Here is a 20,121-nt window from a genome sequence, read left to right on the forward strand (position 1 = left end):
TACATGGCTCAAGGTCAGTTGGCCCAGATAACCACCATGCCTGAGATCATTTGGGCAAGTAAACCAAGAAAAAACTTCCTTCTACATACTCTGATGTATGTGATAGCTGTAGTCTGGACCTGTATCTTGCATAGTACGCTTTAGCCTTGCTAATCAGGCAGAGACTGCAACAACAGCTGTTTGCTCTGTGGCTTATAGGCATCTGACAAGCTTGCAGAAAGCTGCTAGAGGTTACTTGTGCCCAGAATCCTATGGCTCTCCTTAACTTGTTCTTATCTGGCAGTTGCAACTTTAGAGCTTATAGATGTTAAGGAACTCAACCGTAATCTCACAGAAGTAAATACTACAAAATTTTCTGATCCACAGCCTGTTCTCAGTAATGTCACTGATGTTTATGTATTCAACTCTCATTCTGCCTCTGTGACTGCAAAATGTATGTACTTTATGTATCTGTCCTTGTCTGAAGAAATCAAGATATTATACACTTTTTCAACTCACTTTCAGGCTGTCTTTCTGATGGGCTCAGACCAAAATGCTGGACTGATCAAAGTTGACTGTAATTTAGCATGTATTTTAATGAAACTATAATGTCAATTTCCATCTCCTGTCATATTTGTCATAATAGGTCGTCTTCACTTTCTGCCTTATGTAAAAGGTCCATGTGTGAAACACATTGAACCTATGCTTCTTGAAGGTAAAAAAGTAAATATATTCCCAGGTTAATTAAAAGTAGTGAATCCATTTATATGAGGATAGTAGTTCTGACCCATAATATTCAGGATGACAGTGGACAAAGCATTTGCCATTGAATAAAGATGCCCTCTAAATACCTCTGTTTTCTGAGGCACTGAAATGATAAAAAGACTGTAATATTTGACATTGCATATAATTCCTAGGTTTTGTGTTATTTCAGACTATCTGAAGTATCTACTTTCTTATTTTGTAAATAAATTTAAAAAATGAAATATTAATCTTCAAATTCTCAAGATCTTTTCTATAATTCCATTAAAAAACACTTAACCAGTATGATTGCCTAAAAATATTCACAGTGCTCAGTAATATTCTGAATCAAAAATAAACTCAAAAAAACGTGTGGGTTTGGAAATAACTTCGAAATTGTTACAACTCTCACCTAGTGTTTCATCCAAAAATATTTTTGGAAATCTTTAATTTTTTTTTGTCAAAACCATAACTGTCACTAGGAACATGAACACACTGTTTCAGTCCTTTCACTTTGCTCACATAATGTCTTCTGAAACATAATTAAAAACTCTTGATTTCATTTTGAAACAATAGTTAAGCAAAATAATATTACAAGCATTTTATTTACTGACTCTAGAGTTTGTTACTTGTCCCATATATCTAGGGTGATTTAGAGAAAGTGAAATCTCTGAACTTGGTAAATAAAATTGGAAACATCTTTCTTTAGTGCCCTGGAAGTAAGAGCTCTGTTATGGCGTGGGTCAGAAAAGTCTATAGTATTGTTAGTGTGGTCATGCTGGAGACTGATGGAATACACCTTATTTAGCTAGGCAGAAAGAATCATGATAGATGCCAGTGTATTTTTCTGACTGGTAGAAGAGACTAGAATTTCAAGAATAAAAGTTGAATGCTTAGGCACCTATTAAAAAGCAAACAAGCAAAAACCACTTAACTTTTTATAAGTCTGGGGGCTTCTATTTTTTTTTTTGTTTGTTTGCTTGCATTGAAGTTATTGAAAAGTATTTCACCAAGCTGTAAAGGAAAATCATAGTACCTACTGGGATGCAATGTAAGACAGACAAAAAAAAGCAAGAAGAAAATGTACTCTGAACTCTCTAAAGAAAAGACGAAATTGGAGCTTTTTTGAGATAAATTGTTATTAGTACAAGTCAGCGATAACGATTACCTCTGTCATACGAACAGAGCTCTTAAACTGTAAAAACCTGTTTCTTGGGGAAAATATTTTAGTTTACAGTATCTCTGAGGAAAATGTGTTGTTTTGTTTGAAGTTATTATTTCAAATTACTCAGAAATCTTTCTGTCCTTATGTAATCTTCGGATTATCAGCTCATATTCTCACATGGAACTCCATTTTGGAGCTATTGCAATTGGTCTGTATCTGAGAATATAATGGAAGTGCACTACTACATGCTTTAAATGTCAATCTCTTCCAGTCATGCACTTGATAGAATTTTAGCATTTGTTCTATAAAACAAAAATAATGAAGAAAATCCATCTTTGCTTTCATAAAGAGGCATTATGTTATGTGTGGACAAAATTTTGGTAAAATAATGTTATTTTATCATCAGGAACAGTTCTGAAAGGTCTGTTTCTCTACTGCTAAAAAAATAGTTTGTTATGAATTTCCATTACTAGAAATATTATTTCTCCTTAAAATTTTATAGAATGTTTGCAGTACATTCTTCTTCATTTATGTCCTAATTGGAGTATTCAAATTTGTCATTAATCAGTGCTCACGGCAGTATCACTACAGCTAAAGGAACAGTGGGGAACAGAGATTTGTGCCTTGAGGTAAGAGCCAGGAGAGACCCCACAGCCTACATGCTGGGTAATGCATTTGACCAGAAGAGAAATGGAGACACTGGCAAGAGCTCTAAGACTTCTGATTCATTCATTTGTTCTTTCAACAGGCTGCCAGACAGTTTATTTTATTTACCTCCAACATTACCCTCTCCAGACACAGCTCCATGCCGTTCCTCCTGGCTCAGTGCTGCCCCTCTACTGCCTGTGAGGAGCTGCACATGCCATGAGGCATCCCCTCAGCTCCTCTGCTCTGGGCTGAACAAACCAAGGGATCTTGCCTTGTACACCCCTGGTCCTCCAGATCCTTTGCCATCTTTGTAACCCTCCTTTGGACACTCTCTAATAGTTTTATGACCTTCCTATACTGTAGAGCCCAAACCTGTACCCAGTGTTCAAGGTGAGGCAGAAAATTAAAAAAAAAAATAAAAATAAAAAACCAACAAAAACTTGCTTTTCATTTTAGTTTTCCACAATGTATCTGATATGTATCACAAACATTTTGAAGAGTTATTTCCAGTCAAATTGATCTAAGTAACAATATATAGAAGTTGCTGGAAACAAGTACTCTATGGAGACATGCTTCCACATGCATATTCTTCTTTCAGGGCTATAAATACTGTTGCTCTGATTCTGTTAATTAGAATGAAAAATGCTAACTGCAAAAGTACATTATGACCATACTCAGAAGAGGTCATGCAGCTAATGAAGCTTTTGTGAAGAAGTTAAAAAGAACAATTCCACAGCCTTATAGTCAGGAGTTAGAGCTTGCTTTCCTATTTTTGTCGGTTATGGTGCCTGAGTAGTTTGGCTTAAAATTCATCCAATTTAACTGGGATTTGTACTTTGCAAGTGCCTTGTAAGGCTTTATTGCGGGATTCATATCGTTATTTCAATAAGTCTTAAATGTTCAGAAGTAGTTTTAGAATTATCAACAATCATGACAGCATTTGCAGTGTTTTATCACAGTTGGTAGCCAATCAATGGTTCTTATCAGACATTCTGGTAATTACATTGAAAGACTGAAGTGAAAGAATGTGTGTGTTAATTTGTGTACTTGAGTTTCTGATCTCCAAGATCTCAAATAAAATTTAAATGGATATAAAACAAATATATTCTGCATGTAATAATACTGAGCTAACTGCAGTGTCTATAAAATCACAGCACTGATCACTCCCTTTCATCCTCACATACTCATTCACTAAATTTCTTACCCAGGCTCTCAGTTTGCAAACCATTGTTGACTTTTTTTTTCATTTTGATTCACGGTGCTATCAATGGTCAATTAACTATGGAATTTCCATGAAGAATGGCGGAACAAACTGTAAACTTTCTTACCATCATATCACTGCAATACCCAGCTAATCTATCATTCCGTGTAAGGCAGAATTAGTCAAGAATAGATTTATTGAGAAGCATTTTTAAGGTTTTTTTTTGTTTTGTTTTGTTTTGTTTTGTTTTGCTGAGATCCTCAATGCCAGAGATACTGAAACCTCCCTGTATGAACTTTAGTTGTATTTTCAGTATCTGGCATTAGAAAATTATTTCCCACACCTTTCCTTCAGTGTAATTTAGATATTTTCAAAGAGCAAGCAATAGCTTTTCACATTTCTAAATATTATTATCGTGTAATTTTTATTCGGTGTCCTCTTTTGCATTCTTAACTGACATTATAATCCATTGTGTGTCCACTGTCGTTTTAATCCCAAATCAAATCACAGAAGGATTTGAGTAGGAGGAGTCAGGGACACCTTCCATTGTATTAGGTTGCCCAAAGCCCCATGCAGCCTGGCCATGAACATTTCCAGGGATGGTGCATCCTCAGCTTCTCTTGGCTACCTATTTCAGTGCCCCATTACCCTTTAAGTAAAGAAATTCTTATTATTATCTAATCTTAATCTACTGTATTTTTCTTACTCCTTGTTGTATCACTACAAAGACAAAGAATCTCTCCTCATCTACCTTGGAAGGCTGCTATAAGTTCTCCTTGGAGCCTGTTCTCTAGGCTAAACAGGACAGCTCTCTCAACTTGCATTTATATTCCAGTTTTGTAGCCGTAAATATGCCAAGATCCAATAGATCAGAGAAAACTGTAACTTACAGAAGCAATCATTCTGATCAATCAGTTAAACTTCTACACCTCTAAAAGTTGAGGCTTCTGAAAACCTCTCTTTTTTGTTTGTGTTTGTAAAATAATTCTTCCTTGTATCCTTACAACCGGGCAAGAAAATGAATGTGATGTAATGTTAACATTCTGCCAAAGATTACTAATACTCTTTTTATAATAATAATAATAGCAATTGCAGAATCAGGTTTTGTATGTCAGTGTTCATATGACCATCCTAACAAAGCGGTACAACACAGAACAGGTTATTCAGTTTTAAATATCAACAAATGACACTTGGTTACACAGGAAGAGTATAATGTCATTGAAAGGGAGTTCAGACTTGTAAATAGATGCTGATATCAACATAGCTGGTACAAAATGAAATGAGCATTGTAGAAAGAAACCTTGACATTATTCTTCATTTTGTTTGCTGCATTTGTTCCTTTGATAGTCATTGTGTGGTTTTGATGAACTAAAAAAGGCTAATTATCTAAAACTTGGCAAGTTGACAGACACTTATCTAAGTGTTTATAACAAATGCCTAATTAATGCTGAGCCACAGAAAGAAACCTTTTGAAATTCATAAAACATTCTGCACAACCTATAATGGATTCATCGTAATTATCATTTACAATGAGCACTACATTAAATTCTAAATGCAGCTGAACTTGAGAGTTTTTTGATCAGCAAAGTAATCTGAATTACTGCCGCTTGGTTTATTTTTCATCATTACATAAAAATGAAGCTACCTGACTTTTACAAATCCAGTCCCCACAAAGTGGTTTGGCTTTTTATATAGTCCAGTGTGAGGAAATTAATAGTAAAGGCAGAAACCTACAGATCCTTTTTTCTGTCTTTACCATTACAAGAATAGTTAGATGAATAAACATCATGATAATATATTACATTACATGTGGGGCCACTGGGTGTACCAATAATGAAAGGTTCATGAAAAGATGCATATAACTGCACTTTACTGTAGAAAATATTCCTATTTCATCTCCATAGTGCCTTATCTCTATTTGTCAGAAAGATATTTCCTGGAACAGTGCAGTCCAATGAAATTACTTAATTTCTTCATAATTTTGGATTAAATGATCGGTGAAGAATTGTAGCACCTGTTTATTGTTGCATTTGAGATACAAAAAACATGAATTAGATAAAATAGACCTGCATTCCTTTGTGATAGGTTGATGAATCTCTGAATCAAGATTGAAAAAGATGAAAATAAATGTTCATCAAAAAGTGAGCAGTACAGAACAGCATGTAGAGTCCATTACCATTTTAAACCCTAGAGCTGATGGGTTAACTGCTGGGTCAGCTGGATCTGCCTCTTAGGTTTGAGAAGCCTTTATGTATCTATCAATCATAGAATCACAGAATCATAGAATGGCCTGGGCTGAAAAGGACCACAATGATCACTTAGTTTCAAAGACCCTGCTATATGCAGGGTTGCCAGCCGCCAGACCAGGCTGCCCAGAGCCACGTCCAGCCTGGCCTTGAATGCCTCCAGGGATGGGGCATCCACAGCCTCCTTGGGCAACCTGTTCCAGTGCATCACCACCCTCTGGGTGAAAAACTTCCTCCTATTATCTAACCTAAATCTCCCCCCAGTTTAAGAGTGTTCTCCCTTGTCCTATCACTATCCACTCTCGTAAACAGCCATTCCCCCTCCTGTTTATATGCTCCCTTCAAGTTCTGGAAGGCCACAATGAGCCTTCTCTTCTCCATGTTAAACAAGCCCAGTTCCCTCAACCTTTTCTCATATGACTGCTGCTCCAGCCCTCTGATCATCTTGTCAATGATTGTCGTGGGTGACTCCTCATCACATATGACAACAACTGCAATCATGCAGTGCTCCAAATCCCCAGCACCTTCAACGAGTCCTGTCCATAGCCAGATCTAATGTTAGGTCATTTATGTCATCAGCTCCACTAGAGTCACTGACCCATTTGTTTCATAATGAGAATCTTCCTTTTAGTGGAGTTATGCTGCTAAAAGTTTGTAGGTATGATCAGAAGGAGTTTTGAATTTTGCTGATGAAAAAGCTGTAGTACTGGTTAATAAACTTATTTACCCTCAAGTTCTCTGATTTTCCAGTTAGAAGTTGATTATATTATATAAAAAAAAAATTATTACGTAAGTATCTGCAAGTTCCCAGAATCAGAAAGGCTTTTCTTCTAATTTAAATCAAAAGAATCAGGTTCTATTTTCAGTGACAGTGATCTTAATTCAGAGTAACCTTATCAGAGTCAATGGAGACTCTTCAGACATGTGACAATCCAACAGAAAACTATTTATATCCACCTGCAGCAAAAAAAAATCCAAATCTTCTCTCATTCCTGACCTTGAAAAAGCTGTACTCATACTCTTCTCAGATATTGACTACACCTTTTTCTGAACTCACCTGGAATATTAGATAAACGTTCTTCTATTCTGCTTACTGACAGAATAAACACTATTAAATTTCGCTTTGCTTCTAAATACACACGCCCAAACAAAATCAGTTATTTTCCATAAAAACTAGAAAAACAATATTTTTTTCCTACTCTGAAAACACATTATCATGATTATGTTATAGAAAGAGACTTATGGGAATTAACAAGTGACGAGATGAGGAGAAACACTCAGATAAGACAGATTTATTCATTATTTTATTTGCATATGGTAGTGTTATATTAAATTGAAATTGGAGAATATGTTTTCATTCTAAGATTTCAATTTGCTTCCCTTTTACTTAGAGAGATGTGCTGCTAACATTTTCTTTCCACCTTCACTTAATAAATGTCTTCTTCTATCTGTGAATAAAAGAAAATGAAAGTGATTCCAAATTTTAGGAAATGACACTAGCTATTTTTAACTTGCTATTTATTGTGCATAAATTTAATATATTTTGCAAGAGGCAGAGCCAGCATTTAGTAGTGTTAACAGAAGGGCTTCAGAAGACCATGAGACCCAGCATTGATAGGACTAAGAAAACTTATCAGTGGAGCATGGCAGGAGTTAACTGGGCAAGAGCTGGAGCGAAGGGTTCAGACTGAGGTAACAGAATCCTTTTCTCATCCCACAAGAAGTCAGACAGTGGGTCAGTTCACCAAGAGATGCTGTGTAGTCACTGTCTTTGGAGGTTTTCAAAAACCACCTAGATAAATGCTGAGTGACCTTGCCTGAGTTCACAGCTGAGTCTGCTGTGAGCATGAGGAAGTCTGGGGCTTGCACTCCTTTGGAATCAGGGTGACACAAGCAGTCTGTCTTCAACTCTGCAGTGCAGTGCAGGTATACACAGGTCTTCAGAGATCACTGTGCAAGCCACTGAAAAATGAAAAAAAAACATAATGAAAAACATAAATCCAGCATGAAATATATGCAGTGTATTTTGGTCCCTCTGGAGCTAACACTTCAGTCCATTTCAAAACGTATCAGACAATTACTTCAGAGTTGAAGAGTTTCCAGAGTTTTCAAACTTGAAAAGTTTTTCAACAATATACAAATTATTCAGTCTTTGGTTTTGATGTCATGTGGCCTCTAACATACCAATACATCTCAGTTGAAATTAAAGGTGCCCAGAATAATGTAATAAAATAATATGAGGGCTGCTCCAAAAGTATCTTATTATGTTGGCCCATAATGTCAAAGGTGGAGGTTGGTGGTATGGCAGTGAAGGCTGAACCTTCCCAATGATATTCCATTAAGTTTTATCACTGTGCCACAAAGGGTGGCAGAGGGTCAGTCTAACAGCATCTGACATGGATTTGAGTAAGAAGTGAAGGTGTGTAAATGAATTCCTCCATGCTGCAAAAATTGCACTCACTGACATTAATTTATTCTTGCTGAATGAAGATGGACACCAAACAGTGAATGTGAGCACAATGAGGCTGTGGGTGGTGCATTTCAGCAATGGCGAAACGTAAAATACAAGTCTTGTTCCAGATGGCCATGCACAGCTGTCATGCCACAAAATGAAGTGTTCTGATCAGCAAATCTGCAGGAATCGGCTAACGGTGGTGACTAAGTTGAAAAAGTACTGTTTTGTAGCTGAGAATTTTCTGTCAAATAGTGTTATTTTGCTTTTTATCTACTGTAGTTTCCATGTAAATAAATACAAGCCCTTACTTTCAGAGTGACCTACATACTTTCCTTCCTTGCTGTACTCTAGGTGGTGTCAGGGGCAGTGTCACTGAAGTTTATCTTCACAGTTTGAGAAGTACTGTCTTTAGTAAATAAATAAAACTTAATACTTTCTAGATTGTTTACATAAACCACTAGTATCTCTTTGAAATTACAGAAGATGGTTGAACCTTACAAAAGCATGTCTTTCTTCACAGTTTTTTGTATTATATCACTTTGATTTTAGACACTATGAATCTCAACGCACTGTTGAAACTCCCTTCATAAGGCCAATAAGCAACAGCTAACTTTCTCAAGAAAGGCAAGAATCTCCATGAGTAACTATGTTATTCTCTAATACCACAATTTGTGATAATTGGGTGGAAGCATAAAATCATTTGACTATGTTTTCTTGGTTTAATATGTTCATGCTAAGATAGCAAGCACTTTTTTCTTCTCTACTGTCCCTCAGATGAGAGTATTTGAATTGAAAACTTTAGAAGCAAATTAATCGTAGTACAAGTAGAAACAAGTAAATAAATCACCCTTCAGACTAAAGTTCTAGTGCATTCAAATGAGCATCCAGATCTACAGTTCATTATATGTTTCCATATCTCCTGCATCTTCTGCACTCAGGACTTCCTGTTTATGTTTTGTAGCTTTCTGTCTTTTGAACTACAGGTCTTTTCAATGAATACTTAGGAAAAAACAATTAAAACTCTGTGGCACTATAAAGAATAATGTCATTTGCCAGCAGTGTTAATTTACTGCCTACATCAGTAATAATAAGATACTGTTACAGCATTACAAAATAATTTTGTAGAACTAAACACTGAAATTTTTTGCCAAGTGCCCCACCAACCTCTCAAGAAATGTACTCTTGTATAAAACTTAGACACTAAGAATAAAGATTAAAGAAACAGCTAATGATTTTTAAGAATACACATATTTCCTGAATTTTGCAGGACATATAAGTTTTTTCCTGTAGTACATAGAACTTTTCTTTTATGGCTCCCTATTTAATAATCAATGTGTTAGTTTATTGCAATGGGTAAAAATGTTGACAGCGAAGAACGTATTATGAATAATTTCAGCAAAACACAAACATACTTTGCAACAATTTAAAGTACATTTTAAAGTTTATTTTAAAATTTAAAATAAAAAGCAGAAAACATTGCACTAAAGTTGCTGCTTGTAAGTTAGCTGGTATCAAGGAATAGATCAATGGTTAACTATCCAAGAAAAAACAACTGAGTTTCCTCTTTACTCTGAAATTCAGCATTCTAGTTGTTATTTGTAATTAAGCCATTCCTTACAAACAATAGTTAGATAGGATTCTACAACCCTTACTTTTTAGTTATGAAAATATTTTTATCATTTTTTTCATCATTTGTACACATTATTTTCATATTCATTTTGGTTAACATCATGCATCACTACTGGAGTTCTACACTGTCACTGATTAGCCTAATGTCTGATTGTCTTTAATATCTTTGATCCTTGGAGGAGAAAAAGAGTTCCTCCATGATCTTTATTTAAAGAAAATTTATCAAAATATATTTAATCTTCTTTTGCAACAGCAGCCTGAGCCTTAACAGTGAGTTTTAAAACTCCCTGTTTTAAAATGTATGCAGTTATACTCATTAATTTTTTAGTGAATTTTACTTTTTTTTTTAATGAAAATAGTGATGGCTTTTAAAATTATTTATTTCAGCACTCCACCTAGTGGGATATGTAACTGATAACAGACTTTATTGAGCTGGTTTTTTACTTCCAGAGTATTTCACAAGCATCTTAATTTCCTGAGTATCATTAAATCTGTCATTTTTACTGCATTCATAATGAGTACTGTTCACACTCGGTTCATATCATACCCTCAAGATTCATCGAACTGTCATACTTTACTCCGAGTTGCTTCCTGAGTCAGCCGTATATTGATGTAAACCATTAAAGACTATTGAATTCTTCAGAATTCTTCTTTTTGTTAAGGGATATCACATTTTTGGTCAGACTTCTAGCTTTCAGTAGCTGGTTCTGCTCATATTTCTTGGGAGTCTAGCTTTCCTGAGAGCTTTTGAATGGGTTTTTTGAGTGTGTTCACGTGAAGGAGTTGGCTTTCTTCTCTCTTACTTATGGAAAAATTAACTGAACAAAGTAAAATAAAATATAAAAAGTGAAACAGCATACAGTTGCCAATGTTGAGGTGACTTTTCTCAATCTTTTCTTATTTCAGTCTGTTTTCCATAAAAACTCGACTGTAGCTGAAAGCTTGCTTCCTTGTAAGGAATCATCAAATCTCCCACTGGTTTCAGTGAGGTAAAGCTTCTATTTTCCTTTAGACATTTCACAACCAGATCACTGATGATGTCAGTTGTCTGGCAGAAAGGGGAGGGAGACTAATCTTTTATAAGATAAGTCCTAAAGAACTTTCCAATATATACTTACATGAGGTACACTAATGTTTACTTAGTTAGCTGACTTTGCCTTTTGGGCAATAATGTTGTGATTTCCTTCTAATTCATTAGAAGAAAGCTGAGAATCTGGACCATTCTCCACTCACATGGTGTATGCACTGGAATAAATATCCACAATATATAGATATGGCAGTAAAATAATTCCTGAGTGGAAAATGCAATTTCTCTCTCCAAGCATAAAAGCTTTGATTTTAAACTTTTTTTTTCCTTCAAGAAGAATAAGAATTAAATACAGTTTTTAATTCTGTATTTTTATTTTCCAGCAGAGTTGGAAAAAAAGCAACACGTACATAAAGGAAGAAGAATCTGTGAACAATATGTAAACATTAAGAGAAGAATGAAAATTCTGTACTATCACAACACTCTGCATTTCAACATTCTAATGTAAATCGTGCTCTTTCTGATCTCTATGGTCTAGAATGAACCAGTAACATCTTTGCCCTCTCAGTTGCTATACTGTTTTCTAGATGAAATATATCTCCCATTTATATATAAAAACTGTCTATCTTTTCATTCTTACTCACAACCCATGCTCTAGAACAGTCCTTTTGGACACTTCCTTTGTATGTCAATGTGATTTCAGTGGTAAAAGAGGAAGTACTGTATACAATTGTAAGCATTATAAGCATATTCTGAATCGTATCAGTAGCATCATATATAGAAAAAAAATTGTTCAAAACAATATCTATTTCCATGCTATATATACATTCATCAGAACTCTACATTATGTTTTATTTAGTCATTGATAAATCCATAGACTTTTTTTTTTTTTTAATGAATTGCCTGTATATGTACATATTTATCTGGTTTGAAACACAGCCCCTATTGTTATAGAATTGCTTTGATCATGGCTTGGGTGTTTTGTTTGTTTTTTCTTCATGACTCCATTTTTTTTCTGGACACTTTTGCCTCTTTTCTTGTTTTTCTATTATCTGTACCCCTACTATCATTAAAGAGCTCAGAATCTACAGTAACAAATGAAGGAACACTTACTGCTCTAAGTTTGAGCCTCAAAGAGTATCTTCCAAAAATGAGAAAAAAGAACTAAAATTCATAATTCTTCTGGATACCTAAATTTAATAGAAATATTTATTTAGAGCTGTGACCCTGACCCATCTGTTTGTATTCCAAAAGCTGCAAATAGCTTCTCATTCTCCTTTTCGTCCAGGGAAACAGCCTTTTTTGTCTCTCTTGCTTCCCATTCTCATATACAACTAATTAAATCCTATGTAATTGTTCTTATCTTGAATCTAGCTTTGCAGTCTACTGCTGCTGCTCAGATCTGCATGCCCAAAAGCTTGTCTACATTTTAGCATGACATATCTCAGTCTAATTAAAGATGTTATCTGCCTACAAATGCAGTCTGCTTTGGAGCAAAGAATTTAAACAGCAATGTCCATTTGGAGGAAATGAGAAGAGCCTTGGCATGCTGACTGCAATAGCATCTCTTCTTTCCGTGTCAGACATAAAAGGTAACACATAAAGAGCCATGATGTGGTTTTGTAGCTGTGATACAGGTAAAAGTAGCAGTACTGTTGTGTAACTCATTAACATAAATACATAGGACTAAGAGTTGCAAGAGTAGCTGTGGTATTATCAGCTAGACTTGCAGATACAGGTGTAATAAGTAGTATTACCTGTTTGAGCAAAAGTGGAAATAAATAAATAAACAAAACCAACATAAAACAACCACTTGTTTTCAGATAAAGGTCTTACTACTACATGAAAATATTAAACTTATTAATTGGCCTTCCAACTATCATTTCTGTCATCTGAATTCACAATTTGTAAGGCATAATTTAATTCATAATTTGTAATTGTCTTTCTTTAATAACTCTTACTTAACTTTTGTTTCAAGCTCCACTGACTTACCATCCCGACATACATACACAAGTTTTCAGCACATTGGAGAACCAATTCAAAATTTTTATTCACTTCTCTGATTCCTAGTTTTAGAAATAATATCTTAGATCTGATTTTTTAATAGTTGCCCTTTTACTAGAATGTTATTCATTCATTTTCTTACACTCAAGGGAATAAAATTCAAGTCCTATATTGTAAACATAGATTCCGCTTCGCAGTCTACTAGCAAGTAGGATGCAGTTTCTTTTAACACATTTATTTCCTGTTAAATATTTCCAAAACTTCTGTTTCAGTACCGTTGCTGTATTTAGAGAAACATGTTCAAAACAAAAATCCAAAAGCTGATAGTTTCTCTTTCTCTGTAGTGTCCTGGATCACTGGATTTTCTTCACCTGGGAAATTTTCATTTCATTTTACTCAACCCCATATGGCTATGGATGAAAAGCCATCAGTTAAAGCTGACATGCAATTAAATATCCTTGGCTAAAGAAGAAGATTAAAAAATGGTATCATTTTATAATAGCTGTGCTGCTGGGAGTATTTTTTGGATTTCAACTCCCTAATTCTACTCAAGTTCATCTAGACCCTGTATCTGATTCCCTAAATCTTCTTGAATTTCTTGATTCAAGAATCCCCCACTTTACAACTTGAACCATCACTGTGCTATGGTTCTCTTTCATGTCTGTCTTGTTTTGAATGTGAGGCTCAGTGCATTGATGCATGTCATTTTTTCAGTCAATTGTGCATATATAGTTAGTCTGTTCATCTTCAGAGTTGGATGTCATGTTCTGAGTATTTCTCATGACTGAAGCTTGGTACCTCAATTAAATGTATACTTACCTGCAAATGGACATCATCTCATTGTTTATGTTTTACTCATCTCTAATGCAAGAGAGGAACTAGTATGATGGCTAGAGTTTTTGTTTCCTTATTCCAATGAAAATCATATTACTTTGGAACAGAATTATATCATCTACTTCCTTCTGTGGAGAAGAAAATACAGTGTTTGTCATAATACTTGCACATTTAATCAGTTCAATTCAGTAATCAAATGAAACTAACAGCTGGAGTTTACACTGTGCCACGTGTCTTTCTGTCCCCAAAGGCTTTGTCCTATTAGGGAAATTTAGACAAAGTCAGGAAGAGTGGAATCTTGCAATAGCATTTGATAGTAATAAAATCACAGAATGGTTTGGGTTGAAAGGGACCTTTACGATCATCTAGTTCCAACCCCCTTCTATAGGCAGGGACACCTCCCAGTAGACCAGGTTGCTCGAAGCCTCATGCAGCCTGGACTTGAATGCCTCCAGGGAGAAGACATTCATAACCTCACTAGGCAACCTGTTCCAGAGTATCCCACCTTCACAGTAAAGAATTTCTTCCTAATATCTACTCTAAATCTACCCTCTTCCAGTTTGAAACCATTTCCCCTTGTACCTGCCCTCATAAAATGTTCCTCCCCAGCTTTCTTGTGGGCCCCATTTGGGTATAGGAAAGCTGCTATAATGTTCCTCTAGAGCTTTTTCTTCTCCAGACTGAAAAGCCCCAGTTCTCTCAGCCTCTCCTCACAGGGGAGGTCCTTCCAGACTTCTGATCAACTTCATGGCTCTCCTCTGGACTCAATCCAGCAACTCCACGTTTTTCTCATGGTGGGGGCCCCAGACCTGTACACTCACAAGTGCAGAGTAGAAGGGTAGAATCACCTCCCTCTTCCTGCTGGTCACACTTCTACAGTTTTTAGCAGGCTGACATATGAACCCTACAGATGCTACTAACTGCACTGATTATTTAAAAAATAATCAAATGATTTAATAAAACAAATTATTTGATAAAACAAATTATTTAAGGAAGACAAACCAAGCCAATTTTTTTGCAATAATATTTTTAATATACTAACAGAGAGAGACAAGATATTTATGTGATTTATTCTAGTTTTTATTTATTTGTCTGCTTTTCTGTTATATTTCCTTCTGGCAATTATCTGCATATTAAGTTGTAAAATCCTTAACCTGGGAATATTGCTGGCTACTGAGGCAACTGGGGAAAAAGTGTCCCATCTACATGTTAGCAGACTTTTCTTGTCTTGGAAACAGTGTACCAGCATGCAAGTGCTGTTTATGGCTGGTACCTGCTGTGACCAGCACCCAAAAATTGCCTGATAGAACACAAGGAATAAAAGCCTGCAAGACAACATTTGCACAGATCATAAATATAAGAAATGGTGTTTCAGTACCCGAGAACACTCTTGGGAACACTTGAATTTAGTGATATAGATGTATCATTGGCACATATTTAGCTGTAGAATCCAATGTAGACCTTTGTTTGAACAATTTATGAGTACAAAAATAAAAGCCTGTTTGCTGAGTAAAACTGAAATCAGCAGAAACGTTAACCTTGTTCTTACTGAAATCAGAAATAAGGTCTTTATTTTGAAAGACAAACCTAAAAAAGTGATAGAGGTGCTTTTCATCTGCTATAGAAAAGTTTTGGTCAGGAACCATACATATTATTGTTCATTATAGATGTTTAAATATGCTGTACTTTGCACTTTTTGTATATTCTTTTACCTGAGCAACTGTTAAACTAGGGCCTATTCTGAATTAAGCTATGAAATGCAAAGAGACTTGCAAGGAAATCTTTAAAAAAAAGGGGATACATGAAGAAAATCTAGGGCTTCACACCTGGTATAGAATGTAAGAAGCCACTGGATCATCTGCCCCAAAATGCATTAATCTGCCTTATTTGAGTAGCACCAGAGAAATTAATCTACTTTCAATATATAGCAAGAGCAGTGGCTCTGTGAACACAGGAATTCTCTTTCATAAATGTATCTGCAGAATTATGAGGCAGAGAGTTAACATCTGACTCTTTAAATGTGCACAGATCACCACTTATTTGCATGAGCTGATGTCTGGAGAATACTGTTTTATGCAAATACATGTTTATAATTTCTTTCAAGGTTAGTGATTTTAACAAGATATTTTTTGCTGTTTACTGTGCAGGTTCAACATCTTTTTTGTTTTCTCATGTATGAACATGCATATTCAAATGAATGCTTTTACATGTAGGATTTGAGCTCATTCCTTGCTAGTTAAATTCTTTTCTGACATTTATGATGAATGACTAGCTGTGCTAGTCATTGATAACTTTAGGCTTTAAAATCTAAATTTCAGAATTAAAAAAATGTTACAACTATATTCTACAAAGAAATTCAGTTATGCTAGTTCAAATAAAAACCATACACAAAACAAAAAAAACAGCAAAAACAAACAAACAAATGAAAAACAGTCGGAATTGACCCATTACAAATGATGGATACCTACCTGTGTGGGCTGACCATACCACATTTATCTTTCATTTGCAATTGCTTGTACAAATATTTTGAACTGTGCTTGGAAATGTGGAAGACAATTGAGGTGACATTTTCAAGGTTCTATCTTATGACCTGGAGTGAGAAGTATTTAAAAAAAAATCTTCATGAAAGAAAAGCAATAGTAAGTAATCTCTTAATCAATTAATTCTTGTAATAATGTTTTGACTGGAAGAATCAGTAGTAAACTGTCTAAACTCAAAGTAGCTGTGCTTGTAATTTTCAAATCCCATACAATTCCTCTAGTTATTTACTTTTGATTATAAACCCTTCAACTGTGAAGGAAATGTATAGGGAATATGTGCTGACAGCAATATGTAAACAACTTCCTGATTATGCTGGAGGCATAGACGTCATCCTGATGTTTATTATACCAGAAAAGAAAAGAAATAACTATACTCATGAGTATAATTAAATATTTCAGAATGGAAAGTGCAGAGTACAAGTACCAGCCAATTTTCTACAAGTGTCTCCTGTATAGCTTTAGATCATGACTTTTTTGTTACTCCACATAGACAATCAATCAGACGGTCATCCCTGTATGTCTTTATTCGGCTATAAAATACTTCAGAAAAGAGAGTGAAAAAGCACTTGTTGGGAATTCAGCAACTGTTCTATTACTCTGACTCCCATTCTGCCCAAACCAGAGTCTTTTGGTAGTAACTGAAACATGTTTGAAGACTGCAGCATGGTAGCAGAATTGTGATGCATATGTACATGTGTTTTCTTCCTCACTGTGTTGTGACAAGCCATAAAATGGGTAGGTTTGGGGTAAAACAATTTTTTACAATGATTTGTAAAGTGAAATCATCCACCTTCGTATTTCGCACTTAAGCACCAGTAAAAAATTGACGTTTCACCTGGCAGAACCAATAAGAGAACAATCCAAATTGCCACATAATAGAGACTATGTCCAACACAACAAAATTCAGAGAAGTGGAAGTTGATATCTCTATGGAATTCAATTTTTTATACCAAGAGGATGCAGGTCCAAAATCATGTAGATTATATCCATACCTACATAAAATGTTCTGGAATAGCAGCCTCCTTTTCTGCTCATCTAGTCAGGTACATACGAAAGATCAGATAAGATCAACGAACAAAGTGATAAGGGGTGATTTGAGAGTTTCTTAGTTCAGCTGTTGAAGATGTAACAGGCTTGAAGAATGTTTTCTGTTTAAAATCTTTAGACGTTTTCACAGTCTGAAATTTATTCATTCATATGGTTAAGAAGCAGCTGAGCAGCAACCTTTAGTGTTGCCTGTGTATTAGCAGGCAATTAGTAGCACCCATTTAAGGGTCTAACTCTCAAATATTAAGGTGATGTGTGTTTACAGAATGTAATAATATTAATTTTCTATTATTCATAAGTAGATTATCCAAGCTGTGGATTAAACTGGTCCTGATTTCTCCCAAGGCATCTTACTGTAATCCAGTGTTGCCAATAATGCAATGTGAAGAATATTGCTGCTACTTGACTCTACTCTGTCAACTCCTTATTCATTTCTCTGCAGCATTTTAAAACATTAGTGAAGTGTGCTCCCACAGCCTACTGGATCTGCAGTTTCATTTTATCTGGGTTATTTCTCTGTATTTTTGTAATGAAGATTATTTGGCTGTAGCAAGCTTAATCTTTCTAATTCTTAGGAATTTCCTGTTCGTGATGAGTATCCATTACAAATTAGCAATTCGTGTAGCAAATTTATCCATTTTTAAGTGATCGGTTTTGGCAGAAATGCATGTATCTTTGAGCATTACATATCATTAGGGTCACTATTAATATTTGTTATGTTTGATTTCTATCTTTCCATTTCTTTTATTCTTTTATTCTCCAATGAAAATACCACATTAGGTTTAATTCAAGTGAAAATACATGCTTTCCAGTGAGATGTGAGGTGGAGGGTTTTTTTCATTTGTTTAGTTTTCTTTCCAACTAAATTTTTTTAAGAAACAAAACATGGGTTATTGTTTTTTCATGTCAGCTTTGCTCTGAGGGTGGACAGATGTGCACAGTGAAATGCAATTTTGCTACTCTATGCATAAATTAGCACATATTTTGCCAACATTTGTAAAGGCTTTACTACTTATTTAAGTTAGTTAAGACATTTTAAGATGATCTGTATTCTCTTGTTCTTCCAGGGATCCAGCTGGTATTTCTTTGGAATATCTTCATTTACTTAATTAAATTCTTTCTTGCAAGATGTGACACAGTTGATAATCCACAACAATTTCCTGCAGATGTTAACTTAATGAATACAATGGAAAAGCCTTCTTAAAAATATAGCAATAACAGACAATATATTCATTATTAATACGTATTTAAAGATTGTCCTAAACTTGCAAATATTTTTCAGAAAGAATGCTGACAATCCAGGTAGACATTACTGTCTATGCAAATGCCTTGAAGTATTGTCCTTCCACCCACCGCAGAATGCAAATGCCAGCTGCACCACTAGTTCAGACTAGCCAAGTCTGGACTGATCAGTCTGACAGAGCCATGTCAGAGCACAGTGCTTGAGGGGTAATTCTTAAGGTGAGAGGGAGAACGCATTGATTATCTAACTCTCCTCCTACCTGCACTGGAAAACACAAGAAGTGGTGGTTAATCAATACTAAGTGACCCACTCTGATGTTGCTTCTTCTCAAGAGCTGTCATTTTCTTCCACAGTGGTAGTACAAGTGTATACATAGCCCTGGGAAATTATGTGCTGGTACTTCCTAGTAGTGCATGGTTGAGGTTGTTTTTGCCCTTATAGGTTTTTTTTTTCATGAACCAACAAGTGCAGTTATGTTATGGTTTCAGTGCTGTCTTCAGGAGTAAAGTCTCTTTGCTTTCTGACAGCCCTGCCAGCATCATTCTTTTGAGCATAATAAAGCCTTCAGGTTTTTAGTAACTAGCAATCCAGAGATCAGCATAACAGAAGGATGCTTTGACAGACACATCTATTCAGTGCCACATTCTTTCACTTACAATATAAAAAAGAAATATTTCTAATGATGACGAGTCATTTCTGTCTGTTCTGGGCAGTGGCTGCCTTTAATTTTTTCTTTAAAATAAACTGAAAAATAGCCAACATAATGATAGTCAAAATATTCTGATGACAGTATATATATATATATATATACTATATGTTGTGGTATATTGCATTAATGTTTAGTACACAGAATTTTTATGTTGTGATTTGATGAAGTGCAATGTAAACAACAAAAAGAATACTATGAAAAAGGGGAAAGTGTTTCAAGTAAAAAGTTTATAGCCAGTCATTTGTTTCCAAATTGTATTCTGTCTCCATATACAGCTACCAAAACATATCTTTTGAAAAGTGGGAAATTTGATAAATATTTTGTTTTGCTTCAAAACACTGCTAATGTTGGGTATCATTTTTTCCTGTCTGTAATTTATATCCAAGACAAATGTTTTACTCTTTTCCCTTTAAAAGTTTGTGTGAAATATATAGAAGTGTTGTAATTCTAAATGTATCTCTTTCTAGTCTGTATACCAAACAATTGTAATATATCCTTTTGTCCAATAAATATTCCATATCAAGCAGCAAATATCTATAACTCTTTCTGCTAAAAAACAACAGATGTTTTAAATCCCTGCAGCAAGTACTTAAACATCAAAATGAGAACTAAAAATAAAGTCAAAACAAAACAACACTTTTGAGGATTCAAAT

At 35.0% G+C, this 20,121-nt stretch overlaps 1 long non-coding RNA gene across 5 annotated transcripts in view; it reads left to right on the forward strand.

Moving 5' to 3' along the window:
• Positions 1-20,068, forward strand: part of LOC128079216 (uncharacterized) — a 112,315-nt gene extending 92,247 nt beyond the window's left edge. For 3 of the 5 annotated variants that reach the window (XR_008206045.1, XR_008206036.1, XR_008206037.1), the window contains 3 exons: positions 11,478-11,595; positions 12,574-12,683; positions 13,440-20,068. This is a non-coding gene — a long non-coding RNA (uncharacterized LOC128079216). The remainder of the gene's footprint in view (positions 1-11,477; positions 11,596-12,573; positions 12,684-13,439) is intronic. The other 2 variants (XR_008206040.1, XR_008206041.1) reach the window with 2 other exon arrangements.
• Positions 20,069-20,121: the final 53 nt, after the last annotated feature.

Source organism: Tympanuchus pallidicinctus, unplaced genomic scaffold (assembly GCF_026119805.1).
Source record: "Tympanuchus pallidicinctus isolate F22 unplaced genomic scaffold, pur_lepc_1.0 scaffold1, whole genome shotgun sequence".
NCBI lineage: Eukaryota > Metazoa > Chordata > Aves > Galliformes > Phasianidae > Tympanuchus > Tympanuchus pallidicinctus.